This window comes from Argopecten irradians, chromosome 3 (assembly GCF_041381155.1).
Source record: "Argopecten irradians isolate NY chromosome 3, Ai_NY, whole genome shotgun sequence".
Lineage (NCBI taxonomy): Eukaryota > Metazoa > Mollusca > Bivalvia > Pectinida > Pectinidae > Argopecten > Argopecten irradians.
The window spans coordinates 57,567,859-57,585,442 of NC_091136.1; positions in this window are offsets into that span (position 1 = coordinate 57,567,859).

A 17,584-nucleotide genomic window follows, 5' to 3' on the forward strand; every position below is an offset into this window, starting at 1 on the left:
TTTTGCTATGGAATTAAAGGTTTTTTGGGGGTTCGAATTGATACTGATTTTGTACCTTTTTTTACAAAAATAAGTTAATTCATTTTGAACAGCTGATTACATTTAGGAAAGAGTCTTCTTTTCAAAGATTTTGTATCTATGGAAATTGTAGGAAATATTACTTACTCTGTTTGACACCTCTTTTATTGCCAGTTCGGAAAAATGTTTGTGTTTGTTTTTTCACTCGAGAGACCTAAAACCTACCAGCACGCGGACGCAAAACAGAAAAAGACACAACTATGGCCTAAACGGAGAAGGGATAAGATAAGATAAGAAAAGATAAGATAATTTATTAACGTCTTACCTTCAAAGATTTACAATCATATTAAAACATTAACAGGGTATCTCAAATATAATCCAGGGTATCTCTGAGATACCCTGGATTATGTTTTCCAGAAGAATTATCTCCCTTAAATCCTGTGATACAGCTGATAGCCCTTCACAAAGCCTTATATATTTTGAAATACTATTAGAAAAAAAAAACCTTATATTTGCAAGTATTCATAGCTCTGTAATCGCACTTCAAATAAACATACTTAACTAATCTACTGTCTCTCTTCTACCAGCTGCTCTCTCTCTCTCTCTCTTTTTCTGTCTTCCTTTTCTCTTTCTACCAACCTCTTTCTTTCAATAAAGTCAATGCATTATATTGGTAACATCAAATTTACTTAATTATAAATGTTTGTATTTGGTATTTTATTTAAATTATTTGTAATAATTGTATGTATTATAGTTTTCACACTTTGAAATCATAATAAAATACATAATCTTCAATAACTTTAAACTAATATATGCTAATATCAACTAAACGCAATATGCAACCTGTTAGGAATAAATAGTAGATACATATATATGTGTTTATGTGTGTTAGTAATGTATTTGATTACCATGTAAAATACTTTTTGAAAGAATATAAAAAATCAATATCTTTAAGTGAGTGCAAATGTATGAAAGATGAGTGCAAGCATTTTCATACATTGTATATTGTACATGTATTGATGAAAAACCTGAATAAAAAGTAAATTATAAAAAAAACCATTAACAGGTACAAATCTTAAAAAAGTCACTCTAAAAGAGTTATGAGAGACTACTCCTAAAAAAGTCAATTTCAAACTTATTTACATAAAATATATTGTACTTTTCTCTTTAAAATATATCAAACATGTATTAAGGTATTAAGAAAAGAACACATAGCACCTATTTCATCAGTGATTCCGTGAGTAAATATAATGTATTAAATAAATGTATGGCTTTAGTATGTGGGACTAGCGAGAGTGTTGGGTCTATCCCTACCTACCATTTGTTTATCTCACATCAAAAAAGAAGGGAGAAAAGAAGGAAGAGAACGAGAGAAAAAAGTGTGAGAGACATACAGATATAGTTTTATGATGTATAGTAAATGGAGAAATCACAACGCCCTTCGACACAGATAGATGACGTTTGTAATTAATGATGTATTTTCGGTTTAAATCCTAGAAATTAAATACCACTACTGATATAAACGTGTGGATGGATATTGAGTGAAGTAATTTAGGTTTCGGCATCACAATATTTCGTCGAGAGATTCTAGAGGCTTTGGTGGTCCCAAAACCCCTAACCTCGTTTTAGTTGTTCAAAGAAAATGTGTTCGGCGAAAAAGATACCGTAAGGAAAATCAGTATAAGAACCAAATGAACCAGATAAATATGAAACAATGATAATAAATACAAATAAGGGTCCTATTTTATTCCCTTAAAAGAAGACCCCATAGTCACAGAATTATTTTTTTCGCAGTATTACTCGAGAGCTCCTAACAGCATATTTTCTTTGTTTCCGTTGAAACAGATTTTTGAAATAATATTATAAAATAGAGCAGATGATGTAAAAAAAGAAGGGGGGGGGCATGGGCCATAACGGTCACCCGAGTTCGGATACAGAATGAAACAAAGACATATAAACACTATATATTGGCCCATCAGACCATTGAAGTCAGTCAGTGATTATATAAATTTTATAAACTTTTTAATCTATGAGATTATTTGGTTCCATCAAATCTTTAAATTCAGAAGATTTGTTTTGAAATTTTAGCCATTTTGAGCCCTTTTAGCCCCGCCCCGCTGGCCCCTGGAGGTCGGCCAAGAGCAATATGGATATGATGTTAACCCAGTTTGACTAATTTCCTAAGCAAATGATGTTCATAAATGTGTTTTTCCTATACATGTATAAACTATAGTAAAGTTGACCCCTTCCCCAGGGGAAAATCTGAGATCCCAGGGCCATGAAATTCACAATTTTTGTAATGGGCTTTAAGACCTTCCAGTCTACGAGGAGTATCTGTATCCGGTCCATCAAATCTATGTATTCAGAATATTTAGCCATTTAGACCCTTTTGGCTCCGCCCCTCTGGCCTCTGGGGGTCGGTTAGGACCAATATGGAATTTCGCGGGATCCAAGTGCATTTCAATGAACTATATAAGTTACATCTAAATCGTGATACTGACAGGAATTATTAGTCTCTTTTTCTAATCCACGAATGTTTTCTTCACGCAAATGTTTTAAAATGAAATTCGCAAAATTACAGTATACAAGTCTTCTAACTTAACGTTACTTGTTTCTAGTGGTCCATGACAATGGCACTAGGATATGCAAAGGAAGAGAAAGTTATGGCGCAGAAACGAAAATGAGTATGAAACATTTGAATCCATTTCATTAAAAAAAATATATACACGAAAGTCGCCCCAACTTCGCAAACTAAACATCGTAATTACATACAAAACGATCTATTTCAGACCATTATCACTCGCTATTAGTCACATGATTTAGATAAACGAAGAGAACTTACTGCAACGAGAACAGACAATGTCGCCACAAAGAAAACTACGTCCAACGGCTAATAGGATTTTAGTTTGCTCAGCGGTAAGTGTGGAGCTCGGGTGACATCGATCTATAGCTCCATTACATAATTAAAACTTCACCTCCGCTGACACGGCAACACATCTGATGAACAGCGCAAACCCACAGAGGACTCAACGTGAACAATATAGTTTAAGTTTTTTGTGCTTTTTTCCATAGACGCCATTTTAAGCATTCATCACTGCTGGCTTACAATCTTAGATAGTCTTCATAGTTCAGAGGTACGGTTTGACTGGTTGGACCTAGTTGTTCGTTTAAGAATTAAAGATGGGTCTGGTGATTTAATTTTTGTGGTCATCTGACCCGAAGGGTCAGGATGACCTATAGTCGTCATGTTTCGTCCGTCGTCGTCCGCCGTGCGCCGTGCGTTAACTTTTCACATTTTGAACTTCTTCTCAAGTTCTACCAGTGCGATTTACCTGAAACTTACATGAAATGATCCTGACATGGTCCCGACAAAGTGTTGTTATTTTTCGGGTTGATCCGAAATCCAAGATGGCCGCCACAGCCGCCATCTTGAAAACACATTTTGAACTTCTTCTCAAGTTATACAGGTGCGATTTGGCTGAAACTTGCATCAAATGGTCCTAACATGGTCCCGACAAACTGTTGTTTTTTCAGGTCGATCCGAAATCCAAGATTGCCACCACAGCCGCCATCTTGAAAATACATTTTGAACTTCCTCTTAAGTTCTACCGGTTCGATTTGGCTGACACATGCATGAAATGATCCTGACATGGTCCCGACAAAGTGTTATTACATCTTTGGTTGATCCCAAATCGAAGATGGCTACCATGACACTATATCTAATTAATTTCCTATATTATCATTGCCAAGGTAGTCAGATGACCGTTAAGGGCCTTGGGCCTCTTGTTTTTCAGACGAGTTTTGACAAATTCTTCATATACCTTTAACAGGTCCGTCGGGATTTATACTTGAAATAATGTATTTAACAAACGATGAAACAAGTTGTTCCGAATAACAAAACTGGCGCGGTATCTCAACGAGTTACTCAGTGCCCCAAAAGAACTAACTGCATTTGATGTGATGTTGTAATTTGAAAGGATGAGTATTCCATTGCGGATCGTGTGGTCCGAGAGGACGATACTGCTGTATGAAGAATTCTCGGGTATCAGCTTCCATTCTGAATACCAGGATCCAAGAAAAATGCTGTACAACCTTAACCGCTCTAGAATGTGACTACACACGGAATTCGGGATGGTTATAAAGCTCCATATTATAACTTCACGTTACAAATAGTATACAGATTATTACGATGTTGTATTTATTTACCGGATGTTCGATCTAGTGGTCTGATTAGCAGCCATTAACCAAATGGTTTTCTGAGTGTGGCACCGTAGTCATCTTCTATCACTACAGACGTCACGTCGAGGTGATGGCTGCAAATTAACTTCATCGAACGAAGACATTTGACAAGATATTGTTGGAGCACGCACAAGTGTATTAGTAATTTTTGGGATTGCTTAGGCCTATATATAGTGGTATACTGCATAGTGTATAGGTGCTCTCTGACTCACGCCTCTGGCTGTATCTACGATCGTAGCATCATTATTAGAGAAGAACTGATCTAGAACAAATACATGTACCCGGCCTGCTCTGCTTTTCTATAGACCACATTATCACTGTACCCAACCGGATGTGGGTAACTGTAGTTACGCTCTACAAAAATGGTGACGGTGATTTATAAGATCAGATTTCGGATGAATCAGTTTATATATTTGTAGGGCAATTCTGACAGTGCCGTCAATTAAATGTGTTTATTAAATAAAATAAATATATTTTGAAGCGTGGCAATTCCTTAGACATGTACACCTCGTGTCGTCTATGAAACTATGGAGGAAGGTAAATATTCAGAACACAAATCATAATATAATTTTAGGCAAAGCCTATCTGAGAGCGCAGCAGTTAATCCATTCTTTCGTGTTTTTTTTTTTTTGTAAATGTGTAACTAAATATAAATATGCCATGTAGATCTAAATAAAGGATTTCCAACGACGAAAGAGTAATCTCCCCTGACCCATCAGTCTTATCGATATTGACATGTGTTTTGTTTTTATAGCTTATTGGGTGCGCTGAATAACTGTACTGCTAGAAACCATTTATAGAATTATTAATTATTAGAATCATAGCTTTGCCGAATTACTGGCAATGAGTTTATAACAAGAAAAACAATATTGAACATAGGATACTTCTACTTTCACTTTCTGCAACAAGAGGCCCATGGGCCTTTACGGTCATCTGACTCATGGCACAAAACAACAAAGTCACATTATAAAGTAGTGGTTAACAATTAATATAAATAATACAAGGAACTCCTTAGTTGAATATGTAAGTTTCTGAAATAGGTAAATGTCATTTGTTGAACAAACTTGGTTGCCCTTCATCCATATATGGTTGTAACCCATTCAAGGATTAATATAAGGAGTCAGATTTTAAAGCTAAATTTCAGCTAAGCTCCCAGTTTGGACCTCCGCCGTACTATCCCCATGGGTCTTAGCCTGGTCCTTTAAAAATATGATTGTCCTCACCTAAAGTTCCCCCTTCTGAATCAATTAAAACCCCTTTAGACCAATTTTCATTGAGATCTGAAATGAACCCCAACACAGGAAGTGGGCCAGCAGCCATCTTGAAATACCAAAATTTTTACGAAAATGTTTGCATGTTGTTCGGCATCAATTAAAACCCCTATAGACCAATTTTCATTAAGATCAGAGACTGAAACCTTAAAACAGGAAGTGGGCCAGCGGCCATCTTGGAATACAATAATCTTTACGAAAATGATTGCACGTTGTTCGGCATCAATTAAAACCCCTATAGACCAATTTTCATTGAGATCAGAGAGTGAAACCTGAAAACAGGAAGTGGGCCAGCTAAAATTAAGAAAATTTGCCCTTTTGGGGCCCCACCCCTCAGCCCCTAGAGGTCGGACCAGGCTCATTTATATAAAATATGATTGTCCTTCCCCAATGATGTTTAACACCAAATATAAATGAAATCCATCCAAGGATGAAGGAGGAGTAGGATTTTAAAGCTTAAAATAAGAAAGTTTGCCCTTTTGGGGCCCCATCCCTCAGCCCCTAGGAGTCGGACCAGGCTCATTTATATAAAACATGATTGTCCTTGCCCAATGATGTTTCACACTAAATATAAATGAAATCCATCCAAGGATGAAGGAGGAGTAGAAATTTTAAAGCTTAAAATAAGATAATTTGCCCTTTTGGGGCCCCACCCCTCAGCCCCTAGGGGTCAGACCTATCTCAAATATATAAAATATGAATGTCCTTACCTAATGATGTTTCACACTAAATATGGATGAAATCCATCCAAGGAGGAAGGAGGAGTAGGATTTTAAAGCTAAAATTAAGAAAATTTGCCCTTTTGGGGCCCTGCCCCTCTGACCCTAGGGGTCCGACCAAGCTCATTTATACAAAATATGATTGTCCTTCCCTAATGAAGTTTCACACCAAATATGGATGAAATCCATCAAAGGATGAAGGAGGAGTAGGATTTTAAAGCTTAAAATAAGAAAATTTGCCCTTTTGGTGCCCAACCTCTCAGCCCCTAGGGGTCGGACCAGGCTCATTTATATAAAATATGATTGTCCTTCCCCAATGATGTTTCAAACCAAATATAGATGAAATCCATCCAAGGATAAAGGAGGAGTAGGATTTTAAAGCTTAAATTAAGAAAATTTGTCCTTTTTGGGCCCCGCCCCTCTGACCCTAGGGGTCGGACCAGGCTCATTTATATAAAATATGATTGTCCTTCCCTAATGAAGTTTCACACCAAATATGGATGAAATCCATCCAAGGATGAAGGAGGAGTAGGATTTTAAAGCTAAAATTAAGAAAATTTGCCCTTTTGAGGCCCTGCCCCTCTGACCCTAGGGGTCGGACCAAGCTCATTTATATAAAATATGATTTTCCTTCCCTAATAAAGTTTCACACCAAATATGGATGAAATCCATCCAAGGATGAAGGAGGAGTAGGATTTTAAAGCTTAAAATAAGAAAATTTGCCCTTTTGGTGCCCCACCTCTCAGACCCTAGGGGTCGGACCAGGCTCATTTATATAAAATATGATTGTCCTTCCCCAATGATGTTTCAAACCAAATATGGATGAAATCCATCAAAGAATGAAGGAGGAGTAGGCTTTTGTATAAATAGTCTTACGCACGACGCACGGCGGACGGCGCACGGCGCACGACGACGGACGAAACGTGATGACAATAGGTCATTCTGACCTTTGGTCAGATGAGACCTTTGGTCAGATGACCTAAAAACCAAAACAAAATCACAAAATCTACGCTTGTGGTGGTAAAAAGTACCCATAACTGTGTTCATCCACAATCTCCTTTGGAGGTGTCATGACCCGTACTTTGTAGAAACTCCATTTAAACATCGTGTAGCTCACTTACTTTAACCGTCACCGCCATGTTCATTTTTCTCTCGGAAAAATATATATGTATACTATTGGTTAAAATTTTCGTGCCAGGTCCCTGTGGAAAATTCCGAAGCAACTGTTCACGTAAAATGGCTTTTCAATTAAGATTCAGGACAAAATGTAATTGTTAAATTCAGGTAAGAATAAATTGGAAGGTTTATCTTTCACTAATGTTTTCATTTTGAATTTTTGCAAGCGTTACTTGGGTGGCAGTATACAGTAGATTTGAAAAATTCAGCAATAGTAATACGCAATAGTATTTCGTTCGAACGCAATAGTATTTCGTTCCCACGCAATAATATTTCGTTCGAACGCAATAGTATTTCGTTCGAACGCAATAATATTTCGTTCCCTCGCAAAATTTTTATTTATTTCATGTCCGCTCCCAGCCACCGTAAGTTCCATATCTCTTGCAAATATTGATGGATTTTGAAAAGTATCGAACCCATCTAAGATCTCATTGATATAAAGCAACATACCAAATTTGGTTGAAATCGGACAATAAATACTAAAGTTTTCAAGCGGAAGCCATGTTTCGACTATTTTATAGGTCCCGTAACTCTTGCAAATATTGGCAGATTTTGACCAGTATCGAACCCATCTAAGATCTCATTAATATAAAGCAACATACCAAATTTGGTTGATAACGGACAATAAATATTTAAGTTATTGAGCAGAAACCATGGATTTTTCTGTTTTGATGATTTTAAAGTCCCGTAACTCTTGAAAATATTCACGGATTTTGACCATTATTAAACTCATCCAAGATCTCATTGATATAAAACAATTTATGAAATTTGGTTGAAATTGGACAATAACTATTTAAGTTATCGAGCGGAAACCGTGGATTTTTCTGTTAGTCCCGTAATTCTTGCAAATATTGACGGATTTTGACCATTATCGAGCTCATCCGAGATCTCATTGATATAAAGCTATATACTAAATTTGGTTGAAATCGGACAATAAATACTTCAGATATCGCACGGAAACCGTTTCCCGGACGCCGACATAGTGATACATTATGTACCTAAGAGTCGCCCTTGCGTTGCAGGCGACACAAAAATTGCCACCAGGCAGCTATTTTAGATTTTGATAGTTAGTTTGTTGCCGCTATTTCTCAGAAAGTTTTAAGGGGTCGTTCTAAAATTTCACATGTATATTTTCCTTGGGCCCTAAATGAGCATATTGCATTTTGGGACCGATCGGTCAACAAGATGGCCGCCAGTCAGGCATTTTGGATTTTGATAGAGTTTGTTACCGCTATTTCTCAAAAAGTACTTTAGGGATCGCTCTCAAATTCCATATGTATGTTCCCCTAGGACTCAAGTTTCACATATTGCATTTTGAGAGTGACCGGCCGACAAGGTGGCCGACCGGCCGCCATCTTGGATTTAAGTTTTTGAAGTTTGTTACCATTATTTCTCAGAAAGTGCTGAAGGGATCTCTCTCAAATTCCATTCGTAGGTTCCCCTTTGGCCCTAGATGAGTATAGTGCATTTTGAAACTGACTGATCAACAAGATGGCCGACAGGCCGCCATCTTTTGTTTTGATAGTTGAAGTTTGTTACCGCTTTTACCGCTATTTCTCAGAAAGTCTTGCAGGGATCTTTCTCAAATTTCATATGCAGGATCCTCTTGGGCCCTAGTTATATATGTATTGCATTTCGGGACCGATCGGTTTGCAAGATGGCCGATAGGCGGAAAGAGAAGAAAGGGGAAAAACTAAATGGGGAAAAAAGGAAGGAATTAGAATAAATAGTGAGAATTAGGCAGAAAGCATCATTTTCTACCTTTACCGTTTGAAGATATCATTTTAAATCTAAATGTATATTCGACTTTGTGGTACATACATGTATGAACACACTTGTATCCAGGCGCAATGGAATACTTGAATGATATTTTTTCTTATTAGTTAAGGTTTTATCCCCATCGCTTAAAAGGTAAATCCCTTCAAGTATTCCTGAACAAAAACTGTAAACTCCATAACCATCCTTATATATTAAATAATGCATTGTCATTAATATTCAAAAGGCATGTTATATCTCGATATCCTTAGAAATTATCAAAGGTCATCGCCATACATTAAATAAATGTACATGTAGACGGATACTATAATCTACAGTCTACAGTAAAACAATTTCTGTGTAAAGCTAATGCTTTTGAACTTCGGTATGCGGTATGGTATCGAGGTATAAAAGCGGAAAAGAGGGGGGGAGGGGGTGGATAGTTAGCCACGGGTCTACGCTTGGGGGTGGGGGGGGTGGGTGGATAGTTAGCCACGGGTCTACGCTTGGGGGGTGGGGGTGGGTGGATAGTTAGCCACGGGTCTACGCTTGGGGGGTGGGGGGTGGGTGGATAGTTAGCCACGGGTCTACGCTTGGGGGGTGGGGGTGGGTGGATAGTTAGCCACGGGTCTACGCTTGGGGGGTGGGGGTGGGTGGATAGTTAGCCACGGGTCTACGCTTGGGGGGTGGGGGTGGGTGGATAGTTAGCCACGGGTCTACGCTTGGGGGGTGGGGGTGGGTGGATAGTTAGCCACGGGTCTACGCTTGGGGGGTGGGGGTGGGTGGATAGTTAGCCACGGGTCTACGCTTGGGGGGTGGGGGTGGGTGGATAGTTAGCCACGGGTCTACGCTTGGGGGGGTGGGGGTGGGTGGATAGTTAGCCACGGGTCTACGCTTGGGGGGTGGGGGTGGGTGGATAGTTAGCCACGGGTCTACGCTTGGGGGGTGGGTGGATAGTTAGCCACGGGTCTACGCTTGGGGGGTGTGGGGGGTGGGTGGATAGTTAGCCACGGGTCTACGCTTGGGGGGTGGGGGTGGGTGGATAGTTAGCCACGGGTCTACGCTTGGGGGGGGGGGGGTGGGTGGATAGTTAGCCACGGGTCTACGCTTGGGGGGTGGGGGTGGGTGGATAGTTAGCCACGGGTCTACGCTGTCTGACTACATATCACGTCCTTCGTTCTCAGTTTGTTAATGATATATTGCAAATGGTTTTTGAATCAGTATTTAAGTCCTGTATTAAATCCGACAATCAATGCACAAATGTGTGCGTACTTTCAAAACGCCAGTTACAAGTGAAAGCGATTTAGGTATTTAACATCACTAGTGATGTCGTTTGCTTCTAGGAGCCTTGTATTTGTCCTAAGAAAATGTGTGTAAAAGTGGGAAATCAAACCAAAGGGAGAACCAAATGCGACAGAAACTGTTTGAATTAAAAATGGAAATGTATATCGAAAGGGGCACTTATTAGATTTTCAAAAGACCCATGGCCAGTTCCCTTCCTTTTTTGTTTCAACCAAAATAAATCTTTACGATAATGTTATAAGATAGCACAAACGATGTCAGAAAGTAATGTTCACAGCAAAAGCCTCACGATTGTTTTCTGATTTGAGGAAAGTGTTCTTATTAGAAAACAGAAAGATAGTAGAGTAGCGATTCCTGGCAGCGTCTGGCCATAGACAGACCAGTAGCATTCTCTTCTTTCATTATCCAATATAGATATTCAGATTTTAGGTATTGCAATTATGTAACTTTAATTCAAAATATGGCATAAGACGTCACAAAATAAAAAACTAACATATTTATATGGCTTCAATTATTTTCTGGGAAAAGTGTACATGAAGTCCTCAGAATGAAGGATTTATTAGTTTTATTCGAGAGCTTCTGGGTGCCTTGAGATCCCCCAGACCACAGGGACCTGGCATGAAAATTTTTAACCAACAGTATACAAATTTTCGTTCCAAGACCCTGTGTCCCAGACCCCTCCCCCCCCCCCCTCCCCCCCCCTTCTTTACATGCCCATGTAAAAATATTCAGGTTTTCTGGTATTACAATTATGTAAAGTAACAAAACTGGGGAATTAAAGCAAGACTTGAAATAAAAAGTATGACACTAGACATAAAAAACAATCAATAAACATCCTTAAATGGCTTCACTTATTTGCTGGAAAATGTGTTCTTAAAATTTTCAGAATGCAGGATTTTGCACCATTTATACGAAAGCTTTTGGGGGCCTTGGCGACCCCCAGACCCCTCGCCTCATTTGCTTGATATTACGCCTTCTCTAACCTCAAATAAAAAAAAATTATTCAGGTAAAGTAGCAAATAGACATTCAAAACCTGAATCCGCCTCTGCTGTTATCATTACATTGGTTGTAGCCCAATTGTTACAAATTACCTTTGTTTTACGATATAAATAATAAAAATGCGTATCAGTGCCGCTAATATAACTACTTGTGTAGAAATCAATAATTGTCAGCTCGCTGGAATAAACACTGTCAATGCAATTTCTGAATTAATTCGAATCAATTTCTTGTCCATAAAAAGTAGCTGTGATAAGAAGGCCTCTCCGTGCCGTAATCTACAACCATATGATAGATATTGGTTGTTACAATACGGAAGCCATTTTAGTCAGGTCCTTGGTATGAAACCTCGTTACAAGTAGGATGTAGTAGCGTTCTTCTGTGATACCAAAAATGTATAACGGATCTATCAGGATATGTAAAAGAGCCAGCCACCATATATAGTGTAACTAACTTTACGTGGTACCATGGTCGGCCACCATATATAGTGTAACTAACTCTACCTGGTACCATGGTCGGCCACCATATATAGTGTAACTAGCTCTAGTTGGTACCATGGTCGGCCACCATATATAGTGTAACTAACTTTACCTGGTACCATGGTCGGCCACCATATATAGTGTAACTAACTTTACCTGGTACCATGGTCGGCCACCATATATAGTGTAACTAGCTCTAGTTGGTACCATGGTCGGCACCATATATAGTGTAACTAACTTTACCTGGTACCATGGTCGGCCACCATATATAGTGTAACTAGCTCTACTTCGTACCATGGTCGGCCACCTTATATAGTGTAACTAACTTTACCTGGTACCATGGTCGGTCATCATATATAGTGTAAATAGCTCTACTTCGTACCATGGTCGGCCACCTTATATAGTGTAACTAACTTTACCTGGTACCATGGTCGGTCATCATATATAGTGTAAATAGCTCTACTTGGTACCATGGTCGGTCACCATATATAGTGTAACTAACTTTACCTGGTACCATGGTCGGCCACCATATATAGTGTAACTAACTTTACCTGGTACCATGGTCGGTCACCATATATAGTGTAACTAACTTTACCTGGTACCATAGTCGGCCACCATATATAGTGTAACTAGCTCTAGTTGGTATCATGGTCGGCACCATATATAGTGTAACTAGCTCTACTTGGTACCATGGTCGGCCACCATATATAGTGTAACTAACTTTACCTGGTACCATGGTCGGCCACCATATATAGTGTAACTAACTTTACCTGGTACCATGGTCGGTCACCATATATAGTGTAACTAACTTTACCTGGTACCATGGTCGGTCACCATATATAGTGTAACTAACTTTACCTGGTACCATGGTCGGCCACCATATATAGTGTAACTAACTTTACCTGGTACCATGGTCGGTCACCATATATAGTGTAACTAACTTTACCTGGTACCATGGTCGGTCACCATATATAGTGTAACTAACTTTACCTGGTACCATGGTCGGCCACCATATATAGTGTAACTAACTTTACCTGGTACCATGGTCGGCCACCATATATAGTGTAACTAACTTTACCTGGTACCATGGTCGGCCACCATATATAGTGTAACTAGCTCTACTTCGTACCATGGTCGGCCACCTTATATAGTGTAACTAACTTTACCTGGTACCATGGAAGGCCACCATATATAGTGTAACTAACTTTACCTGGTACCATGGTCGGCCACCATATATAGTGTAACTAGCTCTAGTTGGTACCATGGTCGGCACCATATATAGTGTAACTAACTTTACCTGGTACCATGGTCGGCCACCATATATAGTGTAACTAACTTTACCTGGTACCATGGTCGGCCACCATATATAGTGTAACTAGCTCTACTTGGTACCATGGTCGGCCACCATATATAGTGTAACTAGCTCTACTTGGTACCATGGTCGGCCACCATATATAGTGTAACTAACTTTACCTGGTACCATGGAAGGCCACCATATATAGTGTAACTAACTTTACCTGGTACCATGGTCGGCCACCATATATAGTGTAACTAGCTTTACCTGGTACCATGGTCGGCCACCTTATACATATATAGTGTAACTAGCTCTTCTTGGTACCATGGTCGGCCACCTTATACACTGTATAGTGTAACTAACTTAACCTGGTACCATGGTCGGCCACCATATATAGTGTAACTAACTTTACCTGGTATCATGGTCGGCCACCCTATATATTGTAACTAGCTCTACTTGGTACCATGGTCGGCCACCTTATATAATGTAACTAACTTAACCTGGTACCATGGTCGGCCACCATATATAGTGTAACTAACTTTACCTGGTACCATGGTCGGCCACCATATATAGTGTAACTAACTTTACCTGGTACCATGGTCGGCCACCTTATATAATGTAACTAACTTTACTTGGTACCATGGTCGGCCACCATATAAAGTGTAACTAACTTTACCTGGTACCATGGTCGGCCACCATATATAGTGTAACTAGCTCTACTTGGTACCATGGTCGGCCACCATATATAGTGTAACTAACTTTACCTGGTACCATGGTCGGCCACCTTATATAGTGTAACTAACTTAACCTGGTACCATGGTCGGCCACCATATATAGTGTAACTAACTTTACCTGGTACCATGGTCGGCCACCATATATAGTGTAACTAGCTCTACTTGGTACCATGGTCGGCCACCATATATAGTGTAACTAACTTTACCTGGTACCATGGGGCACACTATATGTGTAACTACTTCTGGTACATGGTCGCCACCTTATATATGTAACTAACTTAACCTGGTACCATGGTCGGCCACCATATATAGTGTAACCTCTACTGGTACCATGGCGGCCACCCTATATAATGTAACTAACTTAACCTGGTACCATGGTCGGCCACCATATATAGTGTAACTAGCTTTACTTGGTACCATGGTCGCCACCATATATAGTGTAACTATTACTTGGTACCATGGTCGGCCACCTTATATAGTGTAACTAAATTTACTGGTACCATGGTCGGCCACCATATATAGTGTAACTACTTACTTGGTACCATGGTCGGCCACCTTATATAATGTAACTAACTTAACCTGGTACCATGGTCGGCCACCATATATAGTGTAACTAACTTTACCTGGTACCATGGTCGTCACCATATATAGTGTAACAAGCTCTACTTGGTTCCATGGTAGGTCACCATAAAAAAAAACCCGGCTCAGTCTGGTACCATAGCCGGCCACCATATATAGTGTAACTATCTTTGTCTGGTTCCGCGTGCTTGTCATCCACCATATAAAGTGCAATCAACTCTACTTTGTTCCACGGTCGGCTGGCGCCATATCATGTTTTCCCCCCGATTTTGACATTTTCGCCTCGTAATAATGTTTTTCCCGGTCTGTCTCTGTTATGACTCGACTCTGTTACTTTCTCTTTCGGATGCAAACGTGATGTTTACCAATTATAGATCGTACATGATTTGTTTCTTTGGCCATGACACAGCGCCAAAGCTAGTCCCTGGCTAATAGTACACGTCCCTCTATGAATCAGTTTGAGGGGGGGGGAACTGACCAGGGCAGTCAAGCGAGGCTATATATTGATGGAAATGCGGCGTTTCTCTTGCGTTTCGTAGACATTTACCAAAGATAGATGTACTCATTCCATCTCGGGTTATTGACATCCTATATAGCTATATCGTTCACTAGGCCTAATGATAAATTCTAACAAGCCACTACACGGCTTTATTAATTGATTAATTGCTGTAGAACCTAATTAATCGTCAAAATGTCTTGATCAACAATTTATCCACATCGAGTATGCTTTCAACTTGACCTATTGATTTTATGTATCATCTGTTAAATTCAGTTGTCTCTATTTTCCCCTAAGCAACCTTCATAATTTGATATTGGACAACGAAAAGGTGAGCGATGTGAGGAAGGCCAGGCGGAATCATTACTATCATCCCGTGTTCTGAGATTAATAAGATTATGTTTTCAGAAAACAGTCATGATCCTTTTGATGAACATTTTAAGGTCACCTGAGACGAAGTCTCAAGTGACCTATTCTAATCGCCTTTTGTCCGTCGTCGTGCGTCGTGTGTCCTTAAACAATTTACATTTTCGACTTCTTCAAAACCGCTGAAGCAATTTCAGTGAAATTTTGCACAAACCTTCTAAGGCATAAGGCCAATCAAAACTGTGAATTATATGACCCCCACCCCCTGGGGGCTGTGGGAGGGGGCAAAGGGGGGGGGGGTAAAAAAATCTTCTTCCCACTCACAGATGTTGTAAAATCAAATACTCTTCATAGATAGAAAGGTCTCAAGGCCCTCTACAAATATTGTAAATTATATTACCCTGGGGTCTCAGGTTTCCCTCTGGGGAGGGGGTCAAGTTTACTATAGTTTTTATAAGGAACACACATTTTTGAGAATTATTTGGTCATTTATAATAGAAAATTAATCAAATGTTGTCAGAATTACCCCTATGAGATGCCATTGAATCCTATTAACAAATTTTCCTTGACTGGCCCCAGAGGCCTAAGGGGCGGGTTCAAAAGGGTTCAAATAGGCTAAAACTTCAAAAATCTTCTTAAATTCTGGAACTGATAGAATCAAATACTCTTCATAGATGGAAAGGTCTTAAGGTCCTTAACAAAAATTGTTAAATATATGACCCTGTTAATTTTTGTTCATTTTATTAATATTAATTGTTTATTTTTTATAGGAAATTAGTCAACCTGGGTTAGAATACTTAGCCTAAGATAGCACGAACTCGACGTTCCTATGGGGCGAATCGTCTCGTGTATATTTGGCAGGTCTTGAGTGACGACCAATATGGCGACCGAAGAAAATTTTGAGTTAAGTTTCAAAATGTGATAAATATTGATGACAAATATTGCAGAATATCCTTTCTGCTTCTTTTTCCATTGATAGAACCAATATTTGGGAATAGTATTTTTTTCGGAAGGAGACTGGATTATTTTTTGTAACATGTACTCCAACAATGTGAGAGGTATAGCAGGACGAGACACTTTGGAAACTTTACGTCGTGTCTACCTTAACCTTCCGATAGGCCATTTACCCGATGCTGAGGGTTACATATTCAAGTTGGGATTGCGACAATAGAAAACGTTTAAACCACATTTAAATAGTCATAAATGTCAAATGCCTGCCTTTTTTCATACATTAACAAATATTTTGACAAAATCAACCGTAAAATCCATCAAAAACCAACATTTACATCTCCAGAGATTTAGATAGTATTATCTTTGTCTCTGACATCTCCTAACGTAAACTTTCATGACTCAGACAAAACATCCCCGATACCCCAGGGGTTCCGATCACTTACGATCTCTACATCCCTGGACTATCTCATCGTAAAACTGGAGGCAACAGAACAGAATAGGTAATTTAGTCCTTTGATGTACATCAAAAGAGCCGTATAACGGTACACTGTGGTTGACTGTGTGTCTTTGAAGTTGGGCGTCGCTCTCTCTGTACTCTTCAAAGGAAATCTTTGCTGGTCTGTGATTTGTCAAATGTTTTCCGCTGAGCTGCCTTCAATTTCACTTTGAGATAGTCCAGGGGTGTAGAGATCGTAAGTGATCGGAACCTCTGGAGTATCGAGGATGGCCTGTGGTATAAATCCCTATTTTCAAGCGTATTCCAAACTCATATCTGTGATTGAGGATAATATTAAATCGGTATTGGACATGTACACAGGTATTTGTGTCTTCAAAATCGATATTTACAAACAGATAGTAGATGTATATATTAGATGGCAGACACCGAAAATCGCCACTCTATCTTATGCGAGTATAGTACGTCCCGTTGTCCTCGTGACGTCACAGGTCAAGGGTCTCGAATCGGGGTCAATGACTTGGGGCTTCAGGTGTGTTCTAGAGAAAAGTCGCATTTTCTCTAATACCGTAATCTCTATGAAACTCGTACTTTCTCCATACTAAATTTTATCCAATGACGCATTTATCAAGCCTTATATATCAAATCATTCCGTGCTTACAGTTAAGGTTATAATGATTGGCTGATTGACTGCAGTGAGAATCGACAGCGCAATCAGAGCGCCCGGTACAAATCAGTAACGCTTAAATTAGCG